The following is a 26,279-nucleotide window of genomic DNA, read 5'->3' as shown; positions in this document are numbered from 1 at the left end:
GGGGCCTTTAGTTTACTACATTGTTGATGAATTCATTTGACACTTACTCTGTACCGTCAAAATGAGACTAATGGCATCATTATGAAACATTTTAACACCTGTGTCTTTTTAATTTGGGCATGTTTATAGACTTTTTGTAGTGGTTATACTTTTTGTCAATGGCTGTTCTCCAATCAACATCGCCATTTGCACCGCAGCCGTTGCATTCCTAAAAAAAAACCATTCAGCGCACACAAATGGAGTGCAATCATACAGAAAAGTGCATTTTACCACCAAAGAGATAATTTTGTTGGCCAAAGTGCTTTTACACAAACTAAACACTGAATATATGCAGCAAATGCAAGTATTTGAACAGAATGATTAGGTTTGTTGTTAACATGCTGTCAGAGTAACAAAACATTTGATCAGGAAACATAAGAAACTTCTTCAAGCATGACTTGCTTGTAAAATGAATAACAGCATTCAGCCAATGCAAACAAAAGCACACAGCTATGGCTGGACATATCCATGGCAAAAACGAGTCCATCAGCCCTTGAGTAATGGGCCAAAGATTTTATTTTAATTTTTTTAAATATACTTGAACAGCTTCACTGATGACATCCAAAGATATTCAGTTGAAATATTGGACCAAATAACCAATTATTACATATAAAGTTACTTCCGAATAGTGAAAGGCTGTCATGTTACGCATTCTTACATTCGAGGGCCATGTGGACAGCACAAGTTATCGGCCGCTCGCTTCGCAAAATACTGCAATTGATCTGTGCACCTTTCGTATCCTGCTGAGTCATGCCCGAAAGTACACAAAAGGAATAGTGGCTGCAACTAGCGTGAAAAAAAAAGTCTCCATCCATTTGATTGTTTGGCTGTTACCAATTCAACTGGGCACCAGGCTCGCCGCGATAATTACTCGGATCACTGCTGAATGAACAAAAGTATTTTTTATAAAATTAACACCATTCAACTTCAGGTTCTACGTTCCGTAGTACTTCCTGCGGAAGCATTAGGTTAAGTATAAGTGAGTAAATTATCTGAGGTACCCTGTGGAGTCAATGCGTAAGAATATATTGTGACATTACGTAAGGGGTGGAACTCAATTGAACAGTATTGTGTTGTATTTACATTCTGACAGTTTATTGGGAACAAGTGTTTTTAATAGCGACGCATTTTAAGGGTAAAAAAAGGCTCTCGATCCCATGGGTCGGGTTGGCATTTCAGGAACAGCAAGTGGTCGCGAATGATATTTTTGACCGCTCAAAATACATTCACGTGCAAACAAATAGCACAAATCCCAGTATGGTTGTCTATTTGATCTCTGCACGATATATGCAATATTGGAAGCAGTGATAGATTTATATATTTTATTTTTAATTGGAAAAAAAAAATTGACTTTCAAACTGGGTCAGCGTTTCAGCGTCTGGCTCGACCATGCCTTCTGAGAACCACCCATGTCCTCACTTGTGATACATCTTGCACATCTTGTTTGTGTCCCCAACAGACCTCGACATCTATTGGCTGACAAGCTGTCTGGCTTGTCTTCTTTTACCTCCTATTCCACAACATATTATAAATCCTCTTCCTTTGCCACGGCCTCCTTTTCAGATGTTGTCTCCGAGCTACTTCTTCCGTGATTGCAGATACAAATGACGCAGAGGCCTTTCATCGCGGGTGAGACATGATTGGTGATTGAATCATTCCTAATATGAGTCTGACTCAGGTTGTTTGACAGATCGCCGTCATGCAAAGAGAATCCGATTGGCTGTGAGAGAACATTTTTCTTGAAATAACCACAGAGGGAATATATACAACTCCCATGTTAAGAGAAATACTGTAGCAGCATGAAAAGGTATACAGGTCATCAATCCTCCTGCATAATAAAACAGTCAACATCACAGGTTTGAAAAAAAAAAGGGATTTTTGTGTGTGTGTGTGTGTGTGTGTGTTTGAAAAATGTCTCTTTTATTGACAGCAGTGTTAAAGTTTTCCCCACTCGCAAAAATGTATCTTTGTATGATAAGTGTGTTAACGCCTACATCTTTGAATGATGTCTGTTACTGAATTTCCAAATCGCACATTCCTTTGAAAAGTACATCTTTGCATAGGAGCTGTGTGGTCTTTCATCTTCAAATGAGAGCTGTGTTAAATCATGTGAAAGGAATTGTCTTTTGATGAGACTTGCGGGATGCCAGCTTTTTCAAACAAGGTGTCTCTTTGCGAGTTGCGTTAACCTCCTTGAAAAGGTCTGTGAGATGTGTGAAAACAATGGAAATGTGTTCACACATTTGGAGAAGAAGACTTCTGCTTGGCTATGAATGTGACGATAAGGATCAAGTCAAGTCAAGTCAAGTCAACAGTATTTATAGAGCACTTTCAAACAGCCATCGCTGCATACAAAGTGCTGTACATGGAGCAATTTAACATGCACAGACAAATCGGTAATAAAGGCGGTAGAAACCACCAAACAGTAAAACCAAGAACAAATCTAAGTCATGCTGAGTCGAATGCCAAAGAATACAAGTGAGTTTTGAGGAGGGTTTTGAAGATGGGCAGCGAGGAGGCTTGCCGAATGTTCAGTGGGAGGTCATTCCAGAGAGAGGGACCAGCAACAGAAAAGGCTCGATCCCCTCTGAGCCTCAGTTTAGTTCTTGGTACTTCTAATAAGGTCTGGTCCACAGACCTGAGGCGCCGGGCAGGTGTGTAGGGGTGGATGAGCTCAGAGAGGTAAGGTGGCGCGAGATTATTCAGAGATTTGAAAACAAATAAAAGGATCTTGAAAATAACTCTAAAATGAATGGGGAGCCAGTGAAGGGATGCCAGAGTAGGAGTTATGTGCTCCCTCTTACGAGTACCAGTCAGGAGGCGAGCAGCGGCATTCTGGACCAGCTGAAGGCGCTTAATGGAGGACTGGCTGACTCCAAAGTAAAGGGCATTGCAGTAATCGAGCCGGGATGTGACAAAGGCATGAATTACTGTCTCAAAGTGTTCATGTGAGAGGAGAGGTTTTATTTTGGCCAGCTGTCTAAGGTGAAAGAAGCTGGATTTAACAACGGCACCAATTTGCCGATCGAGTTTGAAATCACTGTCCAGTTTAAGGCCCAAGTTTGAGACTGTTGACTTAAGATAAGGAGACAGGGGGCCCAAGTCTACAGGGATGGAATGTACAAGGGCCACTGGGACCAAACAATATCACCTCTGTCTTCTTTTCATTGAATCTCAAGAAATTTTGTGCCATCCAGGTTTTGATTTCTTCCAGACAGGATAGGAGTGGCCTTAATGAGAAGGTGTCTTTCTTGCTCAGTGGGACATAGATCCGGCAGTCATCTGCATAGCAGTGGAAGGGAATACCATGTTTCCTTAAGATGGAACCCAATGGGAGCAGATACAGCGAGAACAGCAGAGGCCTCAGAATTGAGCCCTGTGGAACACCACATGACAGGGGGAGCAACTCAGAGCAGCCAAGGCTGACACAGAAGGTTCTGTCAGCTAAATAGGACCTAAACCACTCAAGAGCAAGTCAATCCGACTTTCAATAATTGAGCCAAAGTGACGGAGAATAACTCCCATTTAGTCAAATGTTGCCTCCAGCACATATTTTTTTTGAGGAATGTTTCATCATTATCTATAATTTATACACTAATAATATAGAGATAGTGGTCTCCAAGTGCCCACTTAACTTCAAATGCTTAGACTACATTGAGACTCTAGCGTGTGATCCTCTTCCAATTTAAAATAAATCTTCATCCCCTACCAAGTTCACATTTCTGTGGAGGAAGGAAACGGGAGCATTTAACCCTTTGAATTGGAGAGCCGGTCAGGGGCTATTTTAGTCCCTGGGGTAAGCAAGATTTGACGCCACGATTGAAGTTGTCAGTGAGAATTCCCACAGAGGTGCAGCCCACCCTTTTTCAGATCTGTGAAATTACCAACATCAGGTCTAACCTGCCTCTGCACAGATTTACAGCATGCACTGCCCTCTGAATTATTATTATTATTTTCAGGTTTCAAGAAATATGTTTTAGTAATTGTTGATTTTTTTTTTCAAAATTAGTTGAGACCCGGAAGAATTGGTTAAGTGAAATGGGTTAGGTGTTTTGGCAATTGTGAAAAACTGCAGTCTTACTCTGCCTCTGTCTCACTGATTGTCTCAAGTCATAGTAAAACTTCAACAACCAGGACTCCCCAAATTGGCTGATGTTCATGTCCTCACATCCTGAGCCACAAATGTGGTCAGTTTTGAGTTGCTGCATTTCTGTTGAGATACCTGTGCTTTAATACAGTTTCACTTTTGCTATCCGTGTTTAGAATAATGCTCCACGAGTGCATCACAGTGCAAAATGTGTTTTAGTGGGTGATAATCTGATGGCTAGTTGTGTCTAACTTGGTGAAAAGTAGTTAAGGTGATTGGCTGATTGAGTGAAGACTGGATGCATGGATGAATGGACAATTTGGTTGGTTGGCAACTGCACTTCTGCTTTCCAAGTCCAACTTTCCCAAAGTTATTGAGAACAAAAAGGTATCTGCAATCCAGTTCAGGATAATCCAACCCCTAAAAAGGCTTCTGTTCAGAAGTGTGTGCGTGAGATGGATTACTCTTAACTCTAAAAAGTACATAAAGTACATAACCATTGGGGGAGAACCAACATGGGGTAAACATTAGGGAAAAAAAATCCAAGTTAAACTGAGGATAGCAATAATGCTACATTACGCACTGGGCCTACTTACACATCATCCATGTATAAATCAGTGCAGGAATAAAACTCTGATTAGAAAGCAGCATGTTTTACAGCATATCTTTTAAATATTGCATGCTGAAAAGTAGCCGGTCTCGAATGTCCTTTGGGAATCTCAGCACAATACAAAGTTGTTTACCCTGATCTAGATTTGCTTAAAAGAGTCAACATATTGCTGTGCTCTTACTTAAAGCTCCCTCAGGGCATTATTACAAATACGAACATGGCGGACCTTTGAAAGAGCATTAACTTTATTAAGCTAAGGCATCAAAGAGTTGGCCTCGGCCTCGGGTTGTTTCTACTTTAGATTTCTGCTTTTGATATGAAGGCATGTCTACTCAGAGAAGAAATGAATAAGCACGGCACTGATTGCATGGGGAGGGGTCATAACACGCTTTTGATATCAATGGGGCTAATAAGCGTAATTTAGACTGGTTACAGCACAAAGTCATCTATCTTATTGAACCACGCTTGAGTAGGAATGTAGTGACTAGTGAATGACAGACAGGCAGAGGGAGAGACAGGCAGGCAGAAGTGCAAACTGCATTGGAACAGAACGTCTGAGCTGCATGGCTTCAAAATGACGTTGTGTGCTCTGCCACTCTTGACATTTCCCTGCAGCTTTAGCGTGAACATTGCAGGCATAAATAATGCAACATCATATTTTTCCAATCTGTTAACTGTTAATCCAGATGAACGTGATCGCTGTACTGAGAAGCATAACTAATTCAAATAAGAGCTTCGATGCTGATAAGTCGCTTTTTTTTTATTTTTATGACGAGTAAAGTAGCTGCAGGGGCTTTGGTTCCAGGTTACATCCAAGAACATGATCATAACCTAGTGATTTATATTCATGATTTGAAATAAATAACCGTATTTTCCGGACTTTAAGTCGCTCCTGAGAATAAGTCGCACCAGCCATAAAATGCATAACAAAAAACAAAAAAACATACTGTTGGGGGAAGAGTGGCCTCCTCTTCCCCGCGTGCTCGTTGAATTTCGGACGAGGAGATTGTTGGTATACCAAATAAAGGCTGGAGGCGATGAACAGTTCCTTCGAAGTGTTTACTTTATTTTTCTGCAGTTTACGAATCGATTCGGGCTCCTGAGGGGTCCAGATTTGAATCAGGAAGCGTAAAAGAAACACATTCATGAGATTATATAGAGACAATATGATAATGAGAGGCGGGGAGGTACCCCTCTCATGCAAATCCCACAAACAAAGAAAGTACCATGTCATCTGACCCGGTGTGGCTGGAAGAAGTTGGGAATGGTGAGGTGAGTCCAGACCACCACTACCCACCATTTGGTGTGATGGCAGGAACACAGATACTTGAGATAACAGTTCCTCTTTTGATGTTAAACATGTCCTGTGGAGGGGGGCCCTAAAAGTGGTGGGGGTCGAGGGGCACTAAAGGTGATTGTAAAAACAGTGAGCAGGAAATACCTTCAACGGCATTCTACATTGTTTCTTTCCAGTGTCTGAACAAACACAACTAACAGAGAGGAATAACACCGTAACCATCAAACCTAACTAAGAAGAGAGGAAAAATACAAGAGTATTCCATTTCTAGGAGATGATTGTTACAAGGACGCCAAGCTACGCTGTGGGCATGGGAAGGTTATACAGCATGACTAAATATGAGCAGAATACAGACTTCAATACATAAATCACACTGGAGTATAAGTCACATTTTGGGGGGAAATGTACGTGATAAAATCCAACCCCAAGAACAGACATGTCATCTTGAAAGGCAATTTAAAAAAAAAATAGAAAACAACACTCTAAATAAGTGTACAAAATGCTAACGTTACATGACACATAAATGACAAACTGAGAATGTGCCTGGTATGTTCAAGTAACATTAAAAGTTATTAAGATAATTATAGCATATAGAACATGCTAACAAGTTCACCACCCAATCAATGTCACACCAAATCACTAAATCCAATGGAATCTTCATCCTCTGTGTCACTTTAAAGCAACTCCACCAACTCCGGAGGTAGAAGATGCAGCGCTTCCTCTTCTACGTCGCTTACATCAGACTCATCGTGGTTTTATCAACACAGGTCTAGAGCGACCTCTTGCGGTTTTATGTGAAGACAACATGTGAAATGATATAATAATGTGTGAATAATTTCACCCATAAATCGCTCCAGAGTATAAGTCGCACCCCCGGCCAAACTACAAAAAAGCTGCGACTTATAGTCCGGAAAATACAGTAATAATTCCCCGGTTGAATACGTTTTCATTGAGCATGATATGGGCACTAATTGACATACTAGGCCACTGGAATGCCATACCGACTTTACATGCTTATTAGCACCGCCTCATCATGATGTTTTTTTTTTTCTCAACATCCCCATCAGTTACCAAATATAGTTCCTTGCTTGTTTCGAGTGCCATGGCTTCGACATGAACACATCAGACAAGAGCAGGAAGAGAATAAAACTCTGCTGTTTGGCCGGTGAACATGTTTGACATATGTATAGATCATCTTTTGTTCTCCAAATACATATGGTTGGGAGTAGTTTATCCTGTAAAGGTCTTCATCTTTTTTTTTTTTTTTTTTTTTTTGACGGACTGCAGCGCTAATAAGCTACACACTATATAGAATTGTGTGCAACCTTTTATGGTGGTTTGTGGCTTCACCCCCATTTAGCCGTCTCTGTGCCCATTTATTACTCAGGTACCTCCTGCTGTGTTGGATAATTACAATCAATTAGCCAGAGAATTGAGAGTGGATTCTAATGACGATTTCCCCCGTTGCTCTGTGTCTTCCTGCTGTAACACTGTTCTCCAACTGTGTTCATGCTGTGAGTCCATCAAATGCACACAAGCTTGACCTTCGCGGAGAGTCGTGATGGGTCTGTCTCACCTGGACTGGCCTAGATCGTAGTATTGGAAAAAAGTCAGCCCGGAACAGCAGTGGGCAGCAGAAGGGATGTCACGACAGCCCATCTGCCTCTCCAGACCGCTTTCATTGCAGTCCTCAGCGGGACAGAAATTTAGGGAGGAGAGAAGTGCCACAAGCTCTGAAGGTGGTGCTTTCCATGTACCTGGAATCCAAGGGACTGTGAGGTCACATTCAAGACTGTGACCCAATATGAAAAGAAACTGTGCAAAGAGAAGCAGAGTCCTTGGATATGCTTTTGTGTGTGTATGTGTGTGTGTGTGTGTGTGTGTGTATGTATACATACTGATCTCAAGACCTGCGTGAAATATTCTGGCTTTATGAAGGTAATAATGTTCAGTATTTATTGACATTGTCAGAGGTATTTATTTAGCAATGTTTCACATTGTGGCTTTAGTTGTTAGTTTGCAGCGAGTGATAGGCAGAATAGTGGAATAGTGTTTCGCATATCCGCCTCCAAGTTCTGAGAAGCTCAGCTCAGGTCCTCCTGTGTGGCGTTAGCATCTTCTCTGTATGCTCATGCGTTTTCTCTGTGTACTCTGGTAATGCGAGCTGGGTTCGGCTCCAGCTCACCCATGAGAATAATCAGTAGGTCATTTGAAATGGGGTACAACTGCACTGCATCAAAAGAAAATTGCTTTATCGTCTTATTTGGTTATCTCAATTAGTTACATGAGAGAGTCAAACGTATTTGTTGTTATTCAAATGTGCAGTTTGGTGATTCGGAGTAGCCCAAAAAAGGAGTGCCATAGTGCGCTCGAGGCGCTCCAACTGGGGAAACGGTGCGCCCAGAGCATCAGACAGGACAGGGAGAAACAGTTCAAACATGAGCTGCTGATTAGATGATAACATGGGCTCCACTCGGAAATTCACGGCAGGGGAACACAAACTTAGAGAGTGATGTTCAGACGAATTTCCAAATTCCCCTCAAAAAAAGCTATTTTAGTGAACCTGCTACGATCGCAACTTGGCGCTGGCTGTCTGCTGGGAAAAAAATAATGGGAAGATTGTCGAACAGCTTGGAGAAATTCATCACATAATTTCTGTCGGACCAATAATAGGTCTGAGACACACTGCTTCCTCTTTGAAGAAGAGTACTGTTTTTAAAATTTTACATTTAAATTCAACATTGTGTTCCAACTAGCTGATGTCTGTGGTCTTGTCAATTATTGGTAAAACGGCAGACTTGAGGGCCCTTAGATGAGAACAAAGGCACAGACAGCCAGTAAATGACTTGAGTCTTTAAATCTGCATTTATGTGGAAAACTGTGTAGGAAGTACAATCACCAACTAATTCCATTTAATTTCTATTTCAGATGTAAAACAAGAGGTTAACATCATATCACTTAACCATCTTCACGGTTCAGTGGTGCCAAGTGACAAGGCTAATGAAAGCCAGTCTGCCTCTCTAATACTACCTGGCTGGTCATTTTTATTTTTTTTTTCTTAGACAAGGCACTCTTAAAAATCCAATTTCCTGTGCGCTTGGTTTCTATTCTATGTCGAGTCACTTGTCATGTCTTTTGTCAAAGAGATTATTATTCCGTTTTCTTGCTTCTCTCTGAATCTATCTTTTACAACAGGTACAATCCTGCTTGAGCTGTCCTTATGTGTCAGTGGAAAGTGTTAAGCGGTAGAAAAGCATTTTGGAGTTTTGAAATGAGTTCCAGCTCTGGGGTTTAGACCATTTTCAATCCAATCAAATATTTTGGGAATCAAGCAAATAACAAAGGTCTACTTCCCCCGAAAAATACATCTCACTCTTTCATTGTTTTCATGTTCTTCTTTGTGTTGAATGCACACTCTATTTCAGCCATGTGTGATGAAAAACAAACAAAAAAAAAAACGATGAGCAGGGTTCCTTCTCAAATGTATCTCACCTATCTCTTTTAATTTGTTTTTGTCTAAGAAAACAAACAAACAAATCTTGAGGCGACATTACTCTGCGAGGCCCCCGCAAAGTGAGGAAAAGGTGCAGTTTTAGTTCGTGTGTGCAAGAAGGTTAATAGATTTGCTCTTCCGCAATTTTCAACACACTTTAGATCGGTTAACAAATTGGAAAAAAAAAAAAAAAGAATACAGTTGTACCGTGTACTTATCATTTTTTATAGTTTCAGTGAAAATAGGAAAATGACCATATTTGGAGCATGTCCATCTTCTGAATATACACAACCGTGATTTCCCCATTGTAGAACCAAATGAGCACCAAACCATGCGAGTAACACAACAGACAGATGTTGCATTTCCTCCTGCCAGCGTTAGCATACAACCAAGTTGCAACATTTGTTTGAGTGTTAAAGAAACTAGCGTGATTCAGGACCAAATGGGTGATGGAAAATGGATTGATGATGATGTAAAATTATTTGTGGAGTCTTATTTTGAATATAGTAATATCCGTGTATGACCACCTGTGAATAACCTATCATGTGCCTTTCTATGATCTATTACTACAGTATATTGAAGGGAAATGAGAAGTTGTTGAATGCATCAGTACAACAACACCGGTGATTTATTCACACTGCGTTGCCCCTCTTAACTTTGCTTAGCAAAATTCTAAATCTCAAGTGCTCCCTCATGATCTTTGGAGATTGACACATGACCAAAAAGACCCAAATTCGTGTGTGTGTGTATCACTTTCAACATCGTCAATAGCTACCATGTTGACTTTTTGGTACTCACTGTGCTACAACCAACACAACTTCACAATGTGAAAAATATATTTTCACTCGTGTTCACGTCAGAACATAGACAGATTCTCCAAGATGACCTTTTCCGACCTAGTTTTTGTGGGAAGCTACAGTTTTAAAGTCAAACTCTTCATGCAAGATAAGCACTCGCGCGTTTTAATCCCCTCTCTGCTGACTGGGACATCTTGTTAAATAACTGCTGTTCACCTCCTTTCTTTGTAAAGGGGATTTCCTTATATGAGCGCATATCCCCAAGACCTCAGATCCACCCGTATTGTATAGGTCCATTGTGTCAGAGCTTGAAGCTTAAACTCAAAACAGCCTTCAAAGTCCAAGGCAGCATATTCGTAATTGCAGCATGGACCAATCTGTATCCTTATTTGGAAGCCCCCCCCCCCCCCATGCCGTATGTCCTTTTTCCATGTCATGTTTACTACGACACCCATTTTGGTTTATTCTCAAAGCTAATTAACCTGTACCTCTTTGAATTTAAATTGAATCAGTGTTTCCAAGACAACAAGTAATGAAAGTACCATGCTGCGGATTCGTCATTTTAAGCAATTTATTTTTTTACAAATTAAAAAAAAAAAAATCTATGAAAAAATGTAGAAAGCACACTCTGACATAGGCGAGACGGGGTGGATGCTACGTGGGTGGATTCCTGTAATGAACCTCATTATCCTTACCTTGCTTTTCTCACCTGTTTTCAAAGGAAGTTAGAATGAGCCCTGTTAAAATGCATGGGCCAAAGTTTGGACTGCAATACACATGAGGCAGTACGTCTAAACCAGTGGTTCTTAGCCAGGGTTCGGTGAATCGGTCTCAGGGGTTCGACGGAGCCTCCGCCATGAAGGTTAAGACACACCCAACTCAAGATGTCAATTAGTTATGACACACCCGCTTGGCCATCGCTGGTTGCAGATGATCACATTACATTGCTTGTCCATTCATTCATTCATTCATCTTCCGTACCGCTTGATCCTCACTAGGGTCGCGGGGGGTGCTGGAGCCTATCCCAGCTGTCACCTGGGCAGTAGGCAGGGGACACCCTGAATCGGTTGCCAGCCAATCGCAGGGCACACAGAGACGAACAACCATCCGCGCTCACACTCACACCTAGGGACAATTTAGAGTGTTCAAACAGCCTGCCACGCATGTTTTTGGAATGTGGGAGGAAACCGGAGCACCCGGGGAAAACCCACGCAGGCCCGGGGAGAACATGCAAACTCCACACAGGGAGGCCGGAGCTGGAATTGAACCCGGTACCTCTGCACTGTGAAGCCGACGTGCTAACCACTGGACTACCGGGCCGCCCATTGCTTGTCCAATCAGTGCTAAATTTCACTCAGTCGTCACCGTGTGACTGTCGTGATCGTACGTCATAAAATAAAATTTAAAAAACTGTACTTATGCCATGTCATTTTATATATATATTTTCTGTTTTTAATAAATGTTTTTTTTTTAATGTCTTGAATTTGTAAAAAAAGAAATCACATTTTTATTTTTCACTCATGAAGGGTTCGGTGAACGTGCATATGGACTCGGTACCTCCAACAAGGTTAAGAACCACTCGTCTAAAAAAAGCTTCTTTTTTTTCCCAATGTTTTGTCAAGATCACACGCGTTTCTGCGTATGACCGCTTAGGTGCTGCTGACTTTTAGGTGACACTTTGGTGTTGTCCCTCGGGCAAGAAATCTCCAGTGATATTCAGTATCAATGTGTTCCACTAACGTTGAAGATGCTGACAGCTAGCACGCATTACTTCATAAAATGTGTTTTAGAAGCCCTTTTCCGCTCAAAATAATCCCACGAAATATTCCCTTCCCTGCACAGTCTAATGATAGTTTGTATCTCGTACCAGAGCTTTGAATCATGCCTTTTATTTAAAGGATTTTTTTTTTTAATGGTGATGCAGATGTGTCGTTCTCCTGACTGCCATGCCAGTGGTGTGGTTCAGTTCACTCACTGATGGTGTGAATGTGAAAGGTCGGTTGTCTCCACGTGCGATTTAATCGGCTGGCGACGGGTGTAAGAATGTTATACTGTACTGAGAAACCTTTATTTGGGGGAACGTGCGAATTCTCGGAATTTTGATATTTGCCAATTAAGAATGATTAAGACATTTTGAATTTACTGGAGTTAAAATCCTGCAGATTTGTACTTTTTTTAACATCTCATTCACATGGGGGTGGGGAGGACATTTTGTCGTGTGGAAAATGAAACCTCACCTCGAGAGGATTTTTGGAATCTTTGTTATGCGGAATGATTTGAATTGGTAAAACTGTGAAAGTAGTTGAATGCTGAAGAACTATTCAGCATTCATACAATTCATGGAAAAAAAACCAAAAAACCTATTCAACATTGTTATTCTGTTTTTCAATGAAGAATTAAATAATCCTCCATTACAGCATTTATTTGTCATGACCTCCCATATGGATTACCCCCCAAACATTGCACAGAATCTTCCTACATTGTCCATGTGGACTATGAGAATGAATTATAAGTGTGTGGATATTTAATACCATTCTGAAAATAAATGAGATGCTTTCAGTAGTGCCCACAGCACATCTTTTTCTTTTTTTCCCTGGGAATGTAATGAGAATGTGTGATGAATAGCAATTAACATTTAAAAGAGGCGCGCACCTCAATGGTAATGGCTATGATGCCTCGCCTCTGTATGACTTGGCACATTGCAAATATTTAACAAGGTCCTCAATGGATGAATGCAAAGTGGCTGATAGAATTTCATATTGGGAGGGAAGCGGGAGCTGCATCTGAATTTGCTCGTCGGTTATGTCTTAATAATGGAGGCAGCTATGCAAGCTGACAAGCAAAGACAGAAATGTTTAGGCATCGTGTGTACAAACAAAACAGAACATTTCTTCACCTCCCCCCCACCCAAAAAAAAACCCCCCACATAGGTATTCAGAAGGAAAAAAAAACGACATCCAAAAGATAAATGAGTACACCTGGTATTTTGTCTTGTGTGCATTTTCAAAAGACATTAGCGATGAAGGCCTAACGTTCGGTTACTTTTCTCTGAGATATTTTTTTTCAGGCTTCGTCAAAGCAGGAGGCCCTACTTTGTAAATCTGGACCACTCGCATCTGTCTACTTTGACAGAAGCATTTCCAGGCGAGCTCGTTCCCACGTCAGCCGCGGCTCTTTGATGTCAACAGGGAGGATTACTTCAGCAAAACGCAAAGTTCTTGGAAGAGGGCGAAAAAAAGAGTTGCGGCCCGCTGTCCTTCATTGCTTCTTTGTCAAGGACATTTGCTCTTCCCGACTACCCAATCAATCAGGGCCCTGCCGGGTGAGGGAGCCTCCTTGTCCCTGTCACAACACGAGATTGGACTGGCTGCATTGCTAACACACTGTCAAGATCCACCTGACAAAAAGGACTCAAAAAAAAAGGAGCTATGCCCGCGAAAAAAGTACTTTCTTGACAGCGGCTTACCCAGCCAGACACATCCTGTAAATTCAGAATGAATTCAGAGATGGGCTTCTAACTACATTATACATGTTGGAGGATAAATGTGGAAAACGTGCAAAGTCAGAGCACGATGTAGTACTGAATTGTTCAGGTAGCCTTAAACTGTTTTTACTCTTCCAGTTTTCCTGATTTTGGGGGCCCGACTGAAACAGCGCCGAGTGATGAGAAGAACTTTTATGCCTTCGTTCACATTAGCGACACAATTGTAACAAAGTTAGCTCACTAGCTACACCTACACCCGGAAAATACTTCTTCCCATCAGATAGTCCACCGATGTGTGCGCTTTAGAGCGCCTCATTATTGGCTGTGAGTTCACTCATGTCACGGGAGAAAGATGGTCAACCGATCGAGAAAACAAGCTTGATGTGACAGTCAGCATGTGGGCAGGGGCTTCACACTAGCATGGCGACTTTAGAGTGCCTCATTGTCAGGGTAATATATTCCAGGCACCAGAGGCTTTAAGCAAATATATTTTCACATCTTAAACACGAATAGACTCCGGATGAAGTAGCATTCATTTTTTCCAGGTCGCAGTTGTGGCATTTGAATGGCAAAAGCGATAAAGTTAGACAGCTCACCTCGATAGACCTGCGCTGGCTATAAAAACAGAGCCCCATGTCTTTCGCATTTGATTTGATTGGCGCTATAACAATACGTGGACAGCAACTCCACTCAACTTCATTTATAGAGCACTTTAAAAAAATACAACCACAGCTGAAATGAAAGAGCTATACATAAAGGAAATACAAATGTTACAAAGACAAGATGTTCCCTCAACTGAAAAATACAAAAACATCATTTTTCAACTGCAGAACAAGTTGGTGACAAAGAGACAATCTCCCAGTGCCTCAAGTTGAGCGATTGAGCGAAATCTTTTTAAGTTTTGCATTTTTTTTCACAACAAAGAAATAAGACTTTGTCCCTTGCTTTGCCCCAAATCCCTCCTGGCCCCCCAACTTAAAGATACATGTAAAAAAAAAAAAATGCAAACTGTTTTGGAGCAAGTAACTTGCTTGCTTGTATCGTTTGCTCACTACAATTGTTGCCCATGAATGTCAATAATTTCTATTTTAAAGTTATTCTGAATAAAATGACTTTTTCAGCCCCCAAAAAGATGTTTATTTGAGATTTTTTCCCCCCCACCGGGGGCCAGCTAACATGAATGATTTTGTCAGTGCTATAACATCACATGTTGAAAGAAAAATGTTCTCTCTAATTTTTTTGCAATTTTAAAATGCTAAAATTAGGTAATATAGCATTGAAGGGGTCCGAGCTGCTCCATCAACACAACTCAAGAGGGTGATGCAGGTTTGCCTGAGCAATGAATGGCACTGACACTATTGCCCTAATTACAAGCCATCTCAGCGAATCTGAAGCTTATCAAAGTTGTTTCGATGAAATGATTCCAAATTGTGCCTTTCTATTGGGATTTGGTCAGCTGTTATGCTCATTTTGCAAAGGTTTTCAGGGGGTGTTGGGGGTGGGGGACCTTTTTCTGAAGCTACCGAGGGTAATGGATGCCTATTACAAATTACATTTTCAATTAGGCACATATTATTTTAAATCATTCCAAATGCACGGCATAAAAATAGTGACAGTGGATGTGAATGTCTGCATCTTACAGATTTGAATGACCTCTGGCTGTAATGTGATGGAGGACAGCCCTTTGGGAAACGATGTGTTTTCCCAAAAAGTGTATGCGCCGCGTGGAACAAGAAGGAACAGTAACAAAGTGAGAGTGGGTGCTTTTAGTGCTATTTCTGTCCTTGGTGAATCCAGGTGAGTGATGTGAAGCTGGTGCTTGTCTGCTCGACTTAGCCTCAGGCCCCATTTTCTACTTTTCGAGTTGTTTTTTTTCTTTTTGAATTGTGAAATAGGTCCTTCTGTCAGAAGCAAAAGATGATTATCCATTAGAAATTATAAAGAATCATTTTTGTCCAAAATCACCAGCGTTTGGAAAATGTCCTTAAAAAAATACGAAATGTGCTCTGGTGTATGGTAAGTGCTGCGAGACAGAGATAATCTGAAGTTTCGTGTCGTGGGTACTCATTTTTCCCCTAATGCCGATTGCATTTGCTCAATTCCGGTGCTTGCAATTTCTTTGCTGACAAAAGGTGTGTGAGTCATAAGCTCACGTTCAAGGAAAGATTTCACAAAAGAGCACCATGTTTTTAAAAGCAAAGCTGAAATGAGAGAAAAATTTCTATTTTTGTCCAGTAGGACATGTTATCCAAGAACATGACCGGTTTCCGGATAACCTTTAGGACTCTTGCAAATAACTGAAAATCCTCTTTCAGTCGGGGAGAGATGTAGGAAGGTGCATGTCCCCGTGGATGCCGACATCTTCGCGACGATGACCAAGACAGAAAAGATCAGGCATAAAAATGAGCCGCCTACAGGAACAATATTCCCTCCCGGGTTGTAATAAAATGGCTTGGATCATCGCCGTGATCTATTTGCCTTTGACAATGTGTAAAGACGCTTCCCGCGCAATCCCGTCTCCATCTGTCAGCGTGCGGGTGGACATTTGTTTTACGTTTGTTCACCGGTCTGTGTGGGTGATTGTTGAGTTTGCAGAGGTGTCATTGAATAAAACAGACAAACATTTCAGCGGGGAGCCGCCCTGACTGTAAAGCAGCCTGTGAAACCACTTGTATCGATTTTCTTGTCGCAGGCATACAAACAGGATAGCGGGGTGAAGTACCATCTTTATCTCGACTTTTCATCACTTGTGTGACTGATAGGAGCTAATAGGTTTGTCCTCGGCACGCATGGCCCCCGATGGGCAATACGCCGCCTTGTGCCCGCACCCTGACAACCCGGCTTTCTACCCAGTTACAGTATTTGACAAATGAATTGATGCTTATCTTGCTCAACAATACGTTGGCTTCAATGAAAGCAATTCACGGGGACATTGTGGTATTTATAAATGTCAACTATCGTAGAAGCTATGGCCGACCACAGCGGGTACTTTGTAATTAAAGGTCAGCATTTGTGCTCAAATTGTGGTTTTCTTTCAACTTATTCCATTTTCTTTGGAGGTCACCTAGGAGACCAACCAAAACAATTGAGTATACCCAGGCTAAAACTTCCTTATCACAGCAAGACTGTGCGCATAGGTGTGCAAGAAAGGCTAATTTTAGGGTTTGCAATTCTGCTGAAGATCTCACACTGTTCACCAAGAAGACAAATTCTAGGCTTGGGCTCTTGCTTAAAAGCACCAACAGAGTAGATGAAGAGAAAGCATCCTTCACGACCGATGAGACTCGTGTTCACACTCCGCTAACATGGCCTACGAGAGAGAGAGAGAGGTTGCCTCAAGTAGTCAACAGAGACGAGCGTGGTAACTTGGCAGTGATACGCTGTTCAGAAAATGATCACTTGGGAGGAGCAGCGGTATCACATCCGCTCTCTTTGGGCATGTGCCTTGTTGTACAGCCACAAAGCACGTGGGGCAGTACGGTGAGCCGAGCGGTCTGCAAAATTGTCACACAGGCGAGATGGTTCGATGCTGGGCTTTGGGATACCTGTGTGGAGTTTGCATGGTCTTTCTCCAGATGTCCTAAAAATGACGAAATTGCATTTTTTTTTTTTTTTTTGCCTGTCCCCGCTTCATAAAGTTACCATGAAATGTAACAGACTGTGATACTCCTTATCTGACTTGTACGTTCATTTTACGTAAAAAAGAAAAAAAATATTGAGTCTGAATTCTTTACTCTCGGGGTTTTAACTCAGTCCTTGTTACCCTAATGTAAAGGTGTCAAAGTCAAGGCTTGGGGGCTAGATGTGGTTCACCCCATCATTTGATGTGGCCGCAAAAGCAAATCATCAGAGGCGGGCATTCCGTCAGTCACTGTTCTAAAAGGTCATTTGTTTATTTTACGATACAATTTATTTTAAGATACAGTTTTATGTTGAATCACTGCAATTTGCTTCGTGTAAACTGCTATTTGCACAAATGCTAATTGGCTATATATTTCATGCATTAGCTGCTGAGAATTGAATCCTCCAACTTTCATTCTTGAGGTGTTTCAGTATCATAAAACAACATATAAAGTCCATTTTGAGAATTACACAAAGTTTATGATCACACTTTGAGTTTAAAAATTACTGTCATGATCTTTTTTGTCAACTTTTATTCTGATTACATTTAGTTTTGTTTTCATGCTCTGTCATGTTTCCCCCATCTTTTTTTTCCCCTGCCATGTCGACGGTGTCTTGTCCAAATGTACGTCATTGTCTGGTGAGATTTTCTTTAGTTGTCTGTTTTCTTCCGGTCTTTGCTGGGTCATTGTTGATGTTGCTGTCATGTGTTGTTTTTAGTTACGTGAAGCAAGTCATGTTGTCTTTCCTGTAGTTTGGGGTTTATTCCCTGGCATTTTTTATTTCTTTGAACCTTGCTTTTTCTTTCTGACTTTCTTCATTGATTATTTTAGAATTCCATGTGCCTCGCTTGTTTTATTGTGAATACTTCTTTTTTTTTTGGAGTTTTTGTTGTTTATATTCTGCTGCTTCTCTGCATTTGGGTCCACTTTCTATCATCATCATGACCATGGAAGTTAGAACAAGCAAACGACACAGACTTGGTGGAAGTCCCATAAACGCCCATTTCTTTTCAAAACCACTTCTCCTCACTTGGGTCGTGGGTGAGCTGCAGACTATCCCAGTTGACTTGGGGAAGAGGCAGCCTACAACCTACACTGAGCGACAGCCAGTCGCATTCTTTATAAATAATCCAGCACAATGTAATGACATCATTTAACATTTGCATTCAGTTTGAGTTTCCATCCCAACATCCCAAATGTCTGAATGCTAACATCAATTGACTGATGCAACGTCATGACAGGGGGCGAAGTGCAGGATTGTTATGTCTAAACGCAACCTCAGTGTACCATTTGTTTCATGGTCTTAAATAAAAATAAAAATAAAAAAATTAATGTGACCACATACTGCAAAGCATGTCTCGTCTCTTTACTTGCATTTATCGATTGCTACTAACTTCTGAGTTTCTATCTCATGATATCGTGCGCCACTGTTCAACTGACCAACGCAAAGTCATGCGAGTCCCACGTGGTTAATTTGCAGGTTTGTGATGCCCACAGAATAAACACAGCCTCGGTTTGGTGTTGGCTACATGATTTTAAATGTTGGCAAAACAATTGGGAACACTTGTTACAAAGATGAAAAAAACAAACAAACAAACAAACAAAAGGAGAAAGAAGCTTTATCATCTATTACAAAGCAAGGCGATGTTCGAGACACCTTTAAAACATCACATCTGGTGTTCCGCTGCTTTCCACGGTGTGGCTTGCCTTAGGGCAGGGCAACTGTCCTTGTTTGTATGCTTTGTTTTGAAAAAAGGCATCTAGGGAGGTGTCGGGGGAGGGCAACAAACTAAAACAGCCCCTGCAAAGAGAGCCTTGAAATTATGGAACTTGCATGACAATGATGGGTTTGTTATTATTTTGAGCCAAAAGACTGTGATTAATCATAATATTCATGAGGTTCCAGACAGAGAGAGAGAGCGAAGGAGTGACCTTGACTCTCAATGTGCATATGCAAGCCCTGGAGTCAAGGAATATCAAAGGGGACACAGTCCTGGAGATGTGGGACCAAGACATCACCCACATCCGTGACAGACCTCTGGGCCAAAGCAACACTTGCAAAGCCTCTAACGTAATCGCGGGGAAATATATGAAGACTTTTAAGTTCAGTGAGTGCAGAGAATTAAAAGTGAATCCACAAATATTAAATGCTTGCAACAGCCCTATTGTTTTTTTTGTCCCTGGTCTGTAAAGTCAATTTACTGTTTTTAAGTTTTCCATCATAAGATCTTCCAATTATATAGGTCGGATGTGTTCAAATCAAATCTTTTTTTTTTTTGGTAGTTCAGTACAATCATACCAATATTTTAAGATGAGCATGCATAAAAGTACTGCAGGGAATGAGTCCGGTTTCCTTTTTATTTGTGCAAGTCTTGCTTGAAATCAATGTGAGCAATCAATATTTCAGAGAACTGCTAATTTATGTAATCAGGAAGTGTGTCTACCTACCGTGTTTGGTTACAAAGAAGCAGATAAAATCCCGTCAAGTTTTGGGGGTTTTGTGTTCATTATATTCAAGGGTTTGAAAGTGTTATCTGCAATGATTTATTGCATGTTACAATGAATGATAAATTACCACCTTGTACATTTGCACAATCGATGAGTGAAGGGCTACAATTCCAAATCTTAATACAGTAGTTAAAAGAAGGTGTGTTTTGATCCAGATGCTGAATTGGTGAAATTATTGGAACGCAACTTCACATACATGTTGCTCACATTCATTTTATTTCGTTACCATCGTGTCAATGTGATAACAATGTTTTGACACAGAGCACTTTTCACATTTCTGTCTTACTAGCGAAAGAACAATTTGACTTTTGTCACAATAACACACTTTTGGGAAGGGTTATTTATTTCGGCTGTCTCATTTCTTCTATACTGACTCTCATTTCTGTCAATTTATAGCACTCCAATGGAGGCACCTGATGACCAGATAGACCAGCTCAGCCTTTCTGGACGTTCACGTTCTGCAGTGCCAGCATTCGCTGTCAGGGACATTTAAGAGGGAGTTTGCATTATTTATGAGGTTACCTTTTGAAATCTGTTCTTTAATTATGTTCCAAATTTCCATCGAGAATTAATGGCGTGGAGCCGAAAACACCTTGCAACATGTGTTTCGCGGCATACAAGAGTGGCCTGTATTACCCGAGTGATCATATTAACCTCCCCCGTGCTCCAACTCTCGTTAGAGATAAACACGTTTTAAGCAATTGTGGAGGTTTAAAGTGCCGCGGTTTCCTTGGTTACGTTGTCATCCAAGCACACGACACGCGGACCCTGCCTTAACCCCCACCCTTACCACCATCTCGCAACCTAACCTAAAAATGGCTGATTACGTTAGGAGGCTTGGATAGATCAATTCCAGGCAGCCTTAGGTTACACTAAAAGAAAGGCAAGAGCGAAATTGCCATTGTTTGTTTGTGAACACAATATTACTCACAGTCAGACGATTTCTCCGGGGGAAAATGCTGTACATGGCTTGACATTTGAGTTTTTGATGAAATGTAGTCATTATATTATGCCGGGGGTTTTTTTCATGTATGAGGTGCAAGATGAGTTTCAATAGTAGTTTGTGATGAACAACAAACTACGATTATAAGTGTCCTTTAAATTAAGCTCTTTCTAGTCCTCAAATATGGAGCATTATCTTTTTTTTTTGTCTGATCACGGAATCTCACCCCTATCTTTTAACGTCTTCATTCTTTAGCTGCCAGTGGAGACGTTTAAAGGCATCATTTAGCACTTAAGTGGCTGTGACAATGCTGCGGTGTATCACTGCCAAGTGAGCGACGCGAGCTTAGTCTGCAACATTCAGCTCAGTTGACACAAAAACAGCATGAGTGAATAGACAGCGTTTCAAAATGAGCCATATGCTTTCTTTGTCTTGAAACAAAATCACATCTCAAGGAAGAAAACACGAGTAAGAGTGCTTTTTTTTTTCTTTTTCTACCGGTGACATCGAGTTTAATCACCAGAAACAATGGCGTTGCCAATAAACTGGTCCTTCATCGAAGTAAAAATTATGTTTTTCAATACAGAACCATGTATAATAGAATCATTCAATCCCCAAAGCTTATAAACACGTATAAAGAAAAACTGTCTACATGACCTCACCGAGAGGGACAATATATATATATATATATATATATATATATATACATATACTTGTATATTGGAATTGACCACCTAAACCGCACAGACCCAAACGTTTGAGTAAACCTTTTTTTGTGTTGTCCTGATAAACGGAAATAAAGGAAAATTCACTCCATCAGTAAGATACCTTTCCATAGAACACACAGTCTAAAGCAGTGGTTCCTAACCTGGGGTCGATCGAACCCGAGGGGTTCGGTGAATCAGTCTCCGAGGTTTGACGGTGCCTCTGCCATGGAGGTTAAGACACACCCAACTCAAGATGTTGCTTGTTCATTTGGTGCACAATTAAAAAAATTATACTTCAAACTAATTGTGTTTACTTTTTTTCCCATTTTTAATAAGTGTTTTTTTTAATGTCTTGAATTTGTAAAAAAAAAAAGAAAGAATATTTTTATTTTTCACTAATGAAGGGTTCGTTGAAGGTGCATATGAACTGGTTGGGTTCGGTACCTCGAACACGGTTAAGAAGCACTGGTCTAAAGGTGCAACCTGTTCATGCGATTTGCTCTGTGTAGTATCAATTCAGAAGATAACATGCTATATTTGATATATTGTGATTGTGTTAATATTACCTAAGACATTAAAAATGAACTTTCAATGTATTTTAGTTCAAGTGAGAAATGGAAAAAGGATTTTCAACCAAGAGCCAAAAAGCCCAAACTGCCCTTAGAGTGCATCTAATTTCTTCCATTGTGGTCCTTGAATTTATGATGGTCTTATTCTGCTCACACAATCCACATGCAATTCAAATGCAACTTATATGCAAATCCCGAATTAAATAAATTCATGGGAAAGACGGCACCGGGTATCATCCAGTTGTTACGATCCCGTATACTGTATGTACCAGTGGTCAAAATGTGACCTCGTGCACGTACTGTTGAATACTTTGGGGAAAATAAATGCGCTTCCATTCTGTAATTAATTCTTATGGTGCTGCTTTTAAGCCACATAATTGTGGCGCTGGAGTGCCATGCCAATAATATAGACCCCTCTCGGACAAAATCATGGGGGCTGAACAGCTGATCACACGAAGGTGAAGGCGAATCCCTTCTGAGGCTGGATGGCGTGACTGTCCTTTGAGGGGAATGCGTAAGCAGCGAGAAATGTGAGGAAGACACAAAAATAAGAGCGAAACCTCCAGGAAAATGGAGGCGAGCGGCACAGAGAGATGGATTTAGGAGATCTAAAATAATAGTGACATTGTCTCTAGACAGCACTCATTATTTCTCCATTCAGCGCTGAGGGGACATGGGCTGAAATACAATACATTTGACAGCAGGAGCAGAGATGAGGCAGTGGCTTTCCACTGCCATACAGAATCAGCGTAATATTAAAGCTCCTGTCGCCACAAATCCCACCATGCCGGCTCCGACAACTTATTTGCGGAGGACTGATATATATGTATCGTTTGCTTAATGGTGAGGGGTGTGTGTGGGGGGGGGGGGGATCAATTTTATTTGATGCAACAGTCCAGATCTTATAATGAGCGACAAACATTCATCCGACCAATCAATGACTCAGGATTTTCAGATTGAGCTTGCCTTGAGAACAGCTGACACATAGTGAAATGTAGAAAAATGGTATGAAAGAAGCAGCATAAAAAGAAGAAAAAAACAGCATTGCAAACAAAACTTCAAACCAATAACAGTTTAATAACATACCCCATTACGAATAAGGTGCCTTTCTGGGGTAGCAAGGTAAGCACAAGGCTGATACTGCCTCTAATTGGTTAGTTTGGCTTGGGTTTGGGGGTTTGTTGAGAAATCAGAAAGGCACAATAGGTCCAGAGACAGCTGATTCTTTTCACAGATCATATTTCTCATAAACTACACCGTGAAGTCATGATAACAGTTTCATTCATTCATTTTCCGATCCACTTTATCCTCACAAGGGTTGCGAGGGGTGCTGGAGCCTATCCCAGCTGTCTTCGGGCAGTAGGCGGAAGACACCCTGAAGTGGTTGCCAACCAATCGCAGAGCACACAGAGACGAACAACCATCCGCTCACACTCATACCTAGGGACAATTTAGGGTGTTCAATCAGCTTGCCACGCATGTTTTTGGAATGTGGGAGGAAACCGTAATACCTGGAGAAAACCCACGCAGGCAGAGAACATGCAAACTCCACAGAGGGAGGCCGGAGCTGGAATTGAACCCGGTATCTCTGCACTGTGAGGTCAACGCGTTAACCACTGGACATCCGGGCCACGCTGATAACATTTTATTTTTTACAATTGATAGGAGAAAGTGTTTTTTGTTGCTCTCTTGAAGAGACATTATAATGGACACAACAAAGGAGACAGCAACAGGACTGGAGGTTGAGGTCACATCAAGCAGACAAAATGTGTTTTGGTTTCTAATGTACAGCTTCTATAAACATTTCTGAAGAAGAGATGAGAGGTCATACTCATGGACACGCTCCATTATGGTCTTCTGAGCCCATCAGATACATGGTCCAGTACCTTACGTAGAAAATAACTTTCAAGTGTATTCATTTATCTTCTTCCGTTTATGAAGATAAATGAAGGTTTGAAACCAAAACACATTCTGTCTGCTTGATATATATATATATATATATATATATATATATATATATACGTTTGTATTTTGTATTTTACTAACGCATCATTGAAATTTCCACTCTTAGCCTATGTAGGACATCGAGACAGTGTAACATCAAATATTTTAAACCAGGGGTGCCCAACTCATTTTTGTCCCGGGCCACTTTGGAGTTACGTCTTCCCTCAGAGGGCCGACAGAAACCGAATAAACGGTTCATCATCACATTGTATTATAACTTGTAAACACACACACACACACACAAAATGGATGGCTTACCAGTTTTGAAATCAGTCAACTATTCGATTGTTGTTTGTTCAATTATTGTTCAATTGAGTGTAAACAGGGTCGGGTGACAAAATTAATGGAAAATCTCAACATTATTATTATACAACAAAATTTGGCATTTAGGTACAGATTTGAGCAAGAATCATGGAAGTTGACACCCATGATTTGCTTTGGTGGGCCACATAAAATGACATGAAGGGCCAAATCTGGCCTCCGGGCCTTGAGTTTGACACCTGTGTTTTAAACTATGACATCGTTAAATCACAACATCATGAAATCAACAGTCATCAACCAAAAGCATCAACTGCATGGCTACAAACACAGCAATCCATGCACATCCATGACATTCATATTTTGTAATCATTCCGGTTAAGAGTGCGTTTTCCTTATTTAACAAATGTTCTCAAAGCAGCTTTAATCAGACGCTGGTTCGAGATTTGGATTGATAAATAGCATACAGAGTATTAAAATGTTCAAAGTAATTCATTGTTCAAAGACTTTTTCTAATCTATTAATCAGCGAGTGATTTTCCCTGAGGAGTCATGCTATCAAGGAAACATGAAAAGGATAAGGGAGGGTGGCATTCTGTGAGGACGTGAATGTATAAGTAAAACAAATCTGTCGGCTTGAAATGAGGGCTTGTATTTAATCAACTAAATGACTGTGAGAGTTGCCCTTTAAAATCCCAGCTGTCCCAGAGCAAGTGGTTGGCTGTTAATATTTGATACATACATGTGTAGTGCCACCAATCAGTCTGTTATCCAAATTAGTTTGAATTAATTCAATCGGCGGTCGAAAAGCCACCCGATTAACGAGAAGTGCTGACATCGGAAAAAATCAGGGTACAGTTGTTGTTTTTTGCGTTTAAACCATGCATACTTTTCTCCTGAAATGCAAATGAAAGGGGAAATTCATTATGTGCGTTTTGTTTTTTGTTTTTTTAACTAATTTGGCACGGACATTATAGATGCTCATGAAACTTTTTCACCCTGCCTCTGTCATGGAAAGCATCTCGTCAGGCCGAATGTTAAGCTGCTATTTCAAGCTGGCGTCAAGGTGGCAGCGCGTCATAAATATGTATGTACCTGAGGAAAGCAATAAGACATCATCATCACAGAGATCACCGTGCTGTCAGTCCCCTCGGCTAGGCCCATTAATAAACACTGACAATCGCAGCCCTTGACCTGCCCCTGCCACCCTAAAGGGGCGACAGAGCAAAGCATGTGCTATTCCCCCGTGCTCCTAAACACACAGTTTAGAGGGGGTTCAGCTTGCAAAGCGTTTACATTTTAATGAAAGGGCCGAAGACCTCAAATGTATTCTTATATAACGCTCTAAAATATTTACTGATGCATGCCATAGAGAGGAATCAAGCAGCCCGAAATAATGCTTTTGCCATGGTGCCAGAACTGAACATCAAAGGACGCATCTTATGGACCGTTTCATTTTCAAGTCAAGTACAACTTTATTGTCAAATGTGCTGTATGAAATTTCTTCCCTCTCAAGACAACATACAACAAAAGGAGCCGCTGTGGGTGCTCACGCCGCCATCAAAAGAAAAGTTAACATAAAATGAAAATATATATAAAATTTTGATTGTTTGTGGACATATACTTGGAGAATTTGAGTCTCTTGAGTGTCTGGCAACCCTTCAACAATGAAATTAAACAGCCACGTCAAATCTTTTGTCATCTACCAATTTTATAAAATGGCGGAAGTGGAGGTTGAGCAACCTCAGATTTTTTTTTCTTTTGTAGACCACCACTGAAGTGATGAAAGTTAAGTTGAATACTTGTGTTAGGTGGATTTATGCAAGTGTTTGTTCGGAGCAGACTCTTGGGAGTCAATGAA

This window comes from Hippocampus guttulatus, chromosome 11 (genome assembly GCF_054856545.1).
Source record: "Hippocampus guttulatus isolate MCC_2025c chromosome 11, RoL_Hgut_1.0, whole genome shotgun sequence".
Lineage (NCBI taxonomy): Eukaryota > Metazoa > Chordata > Actinopteri > Syngnathiformes > Syngnathidae > Hippocampus > Hippocampus guttulatus.
Note: the sequence above shows the minus strand (reverse complement) of the source record.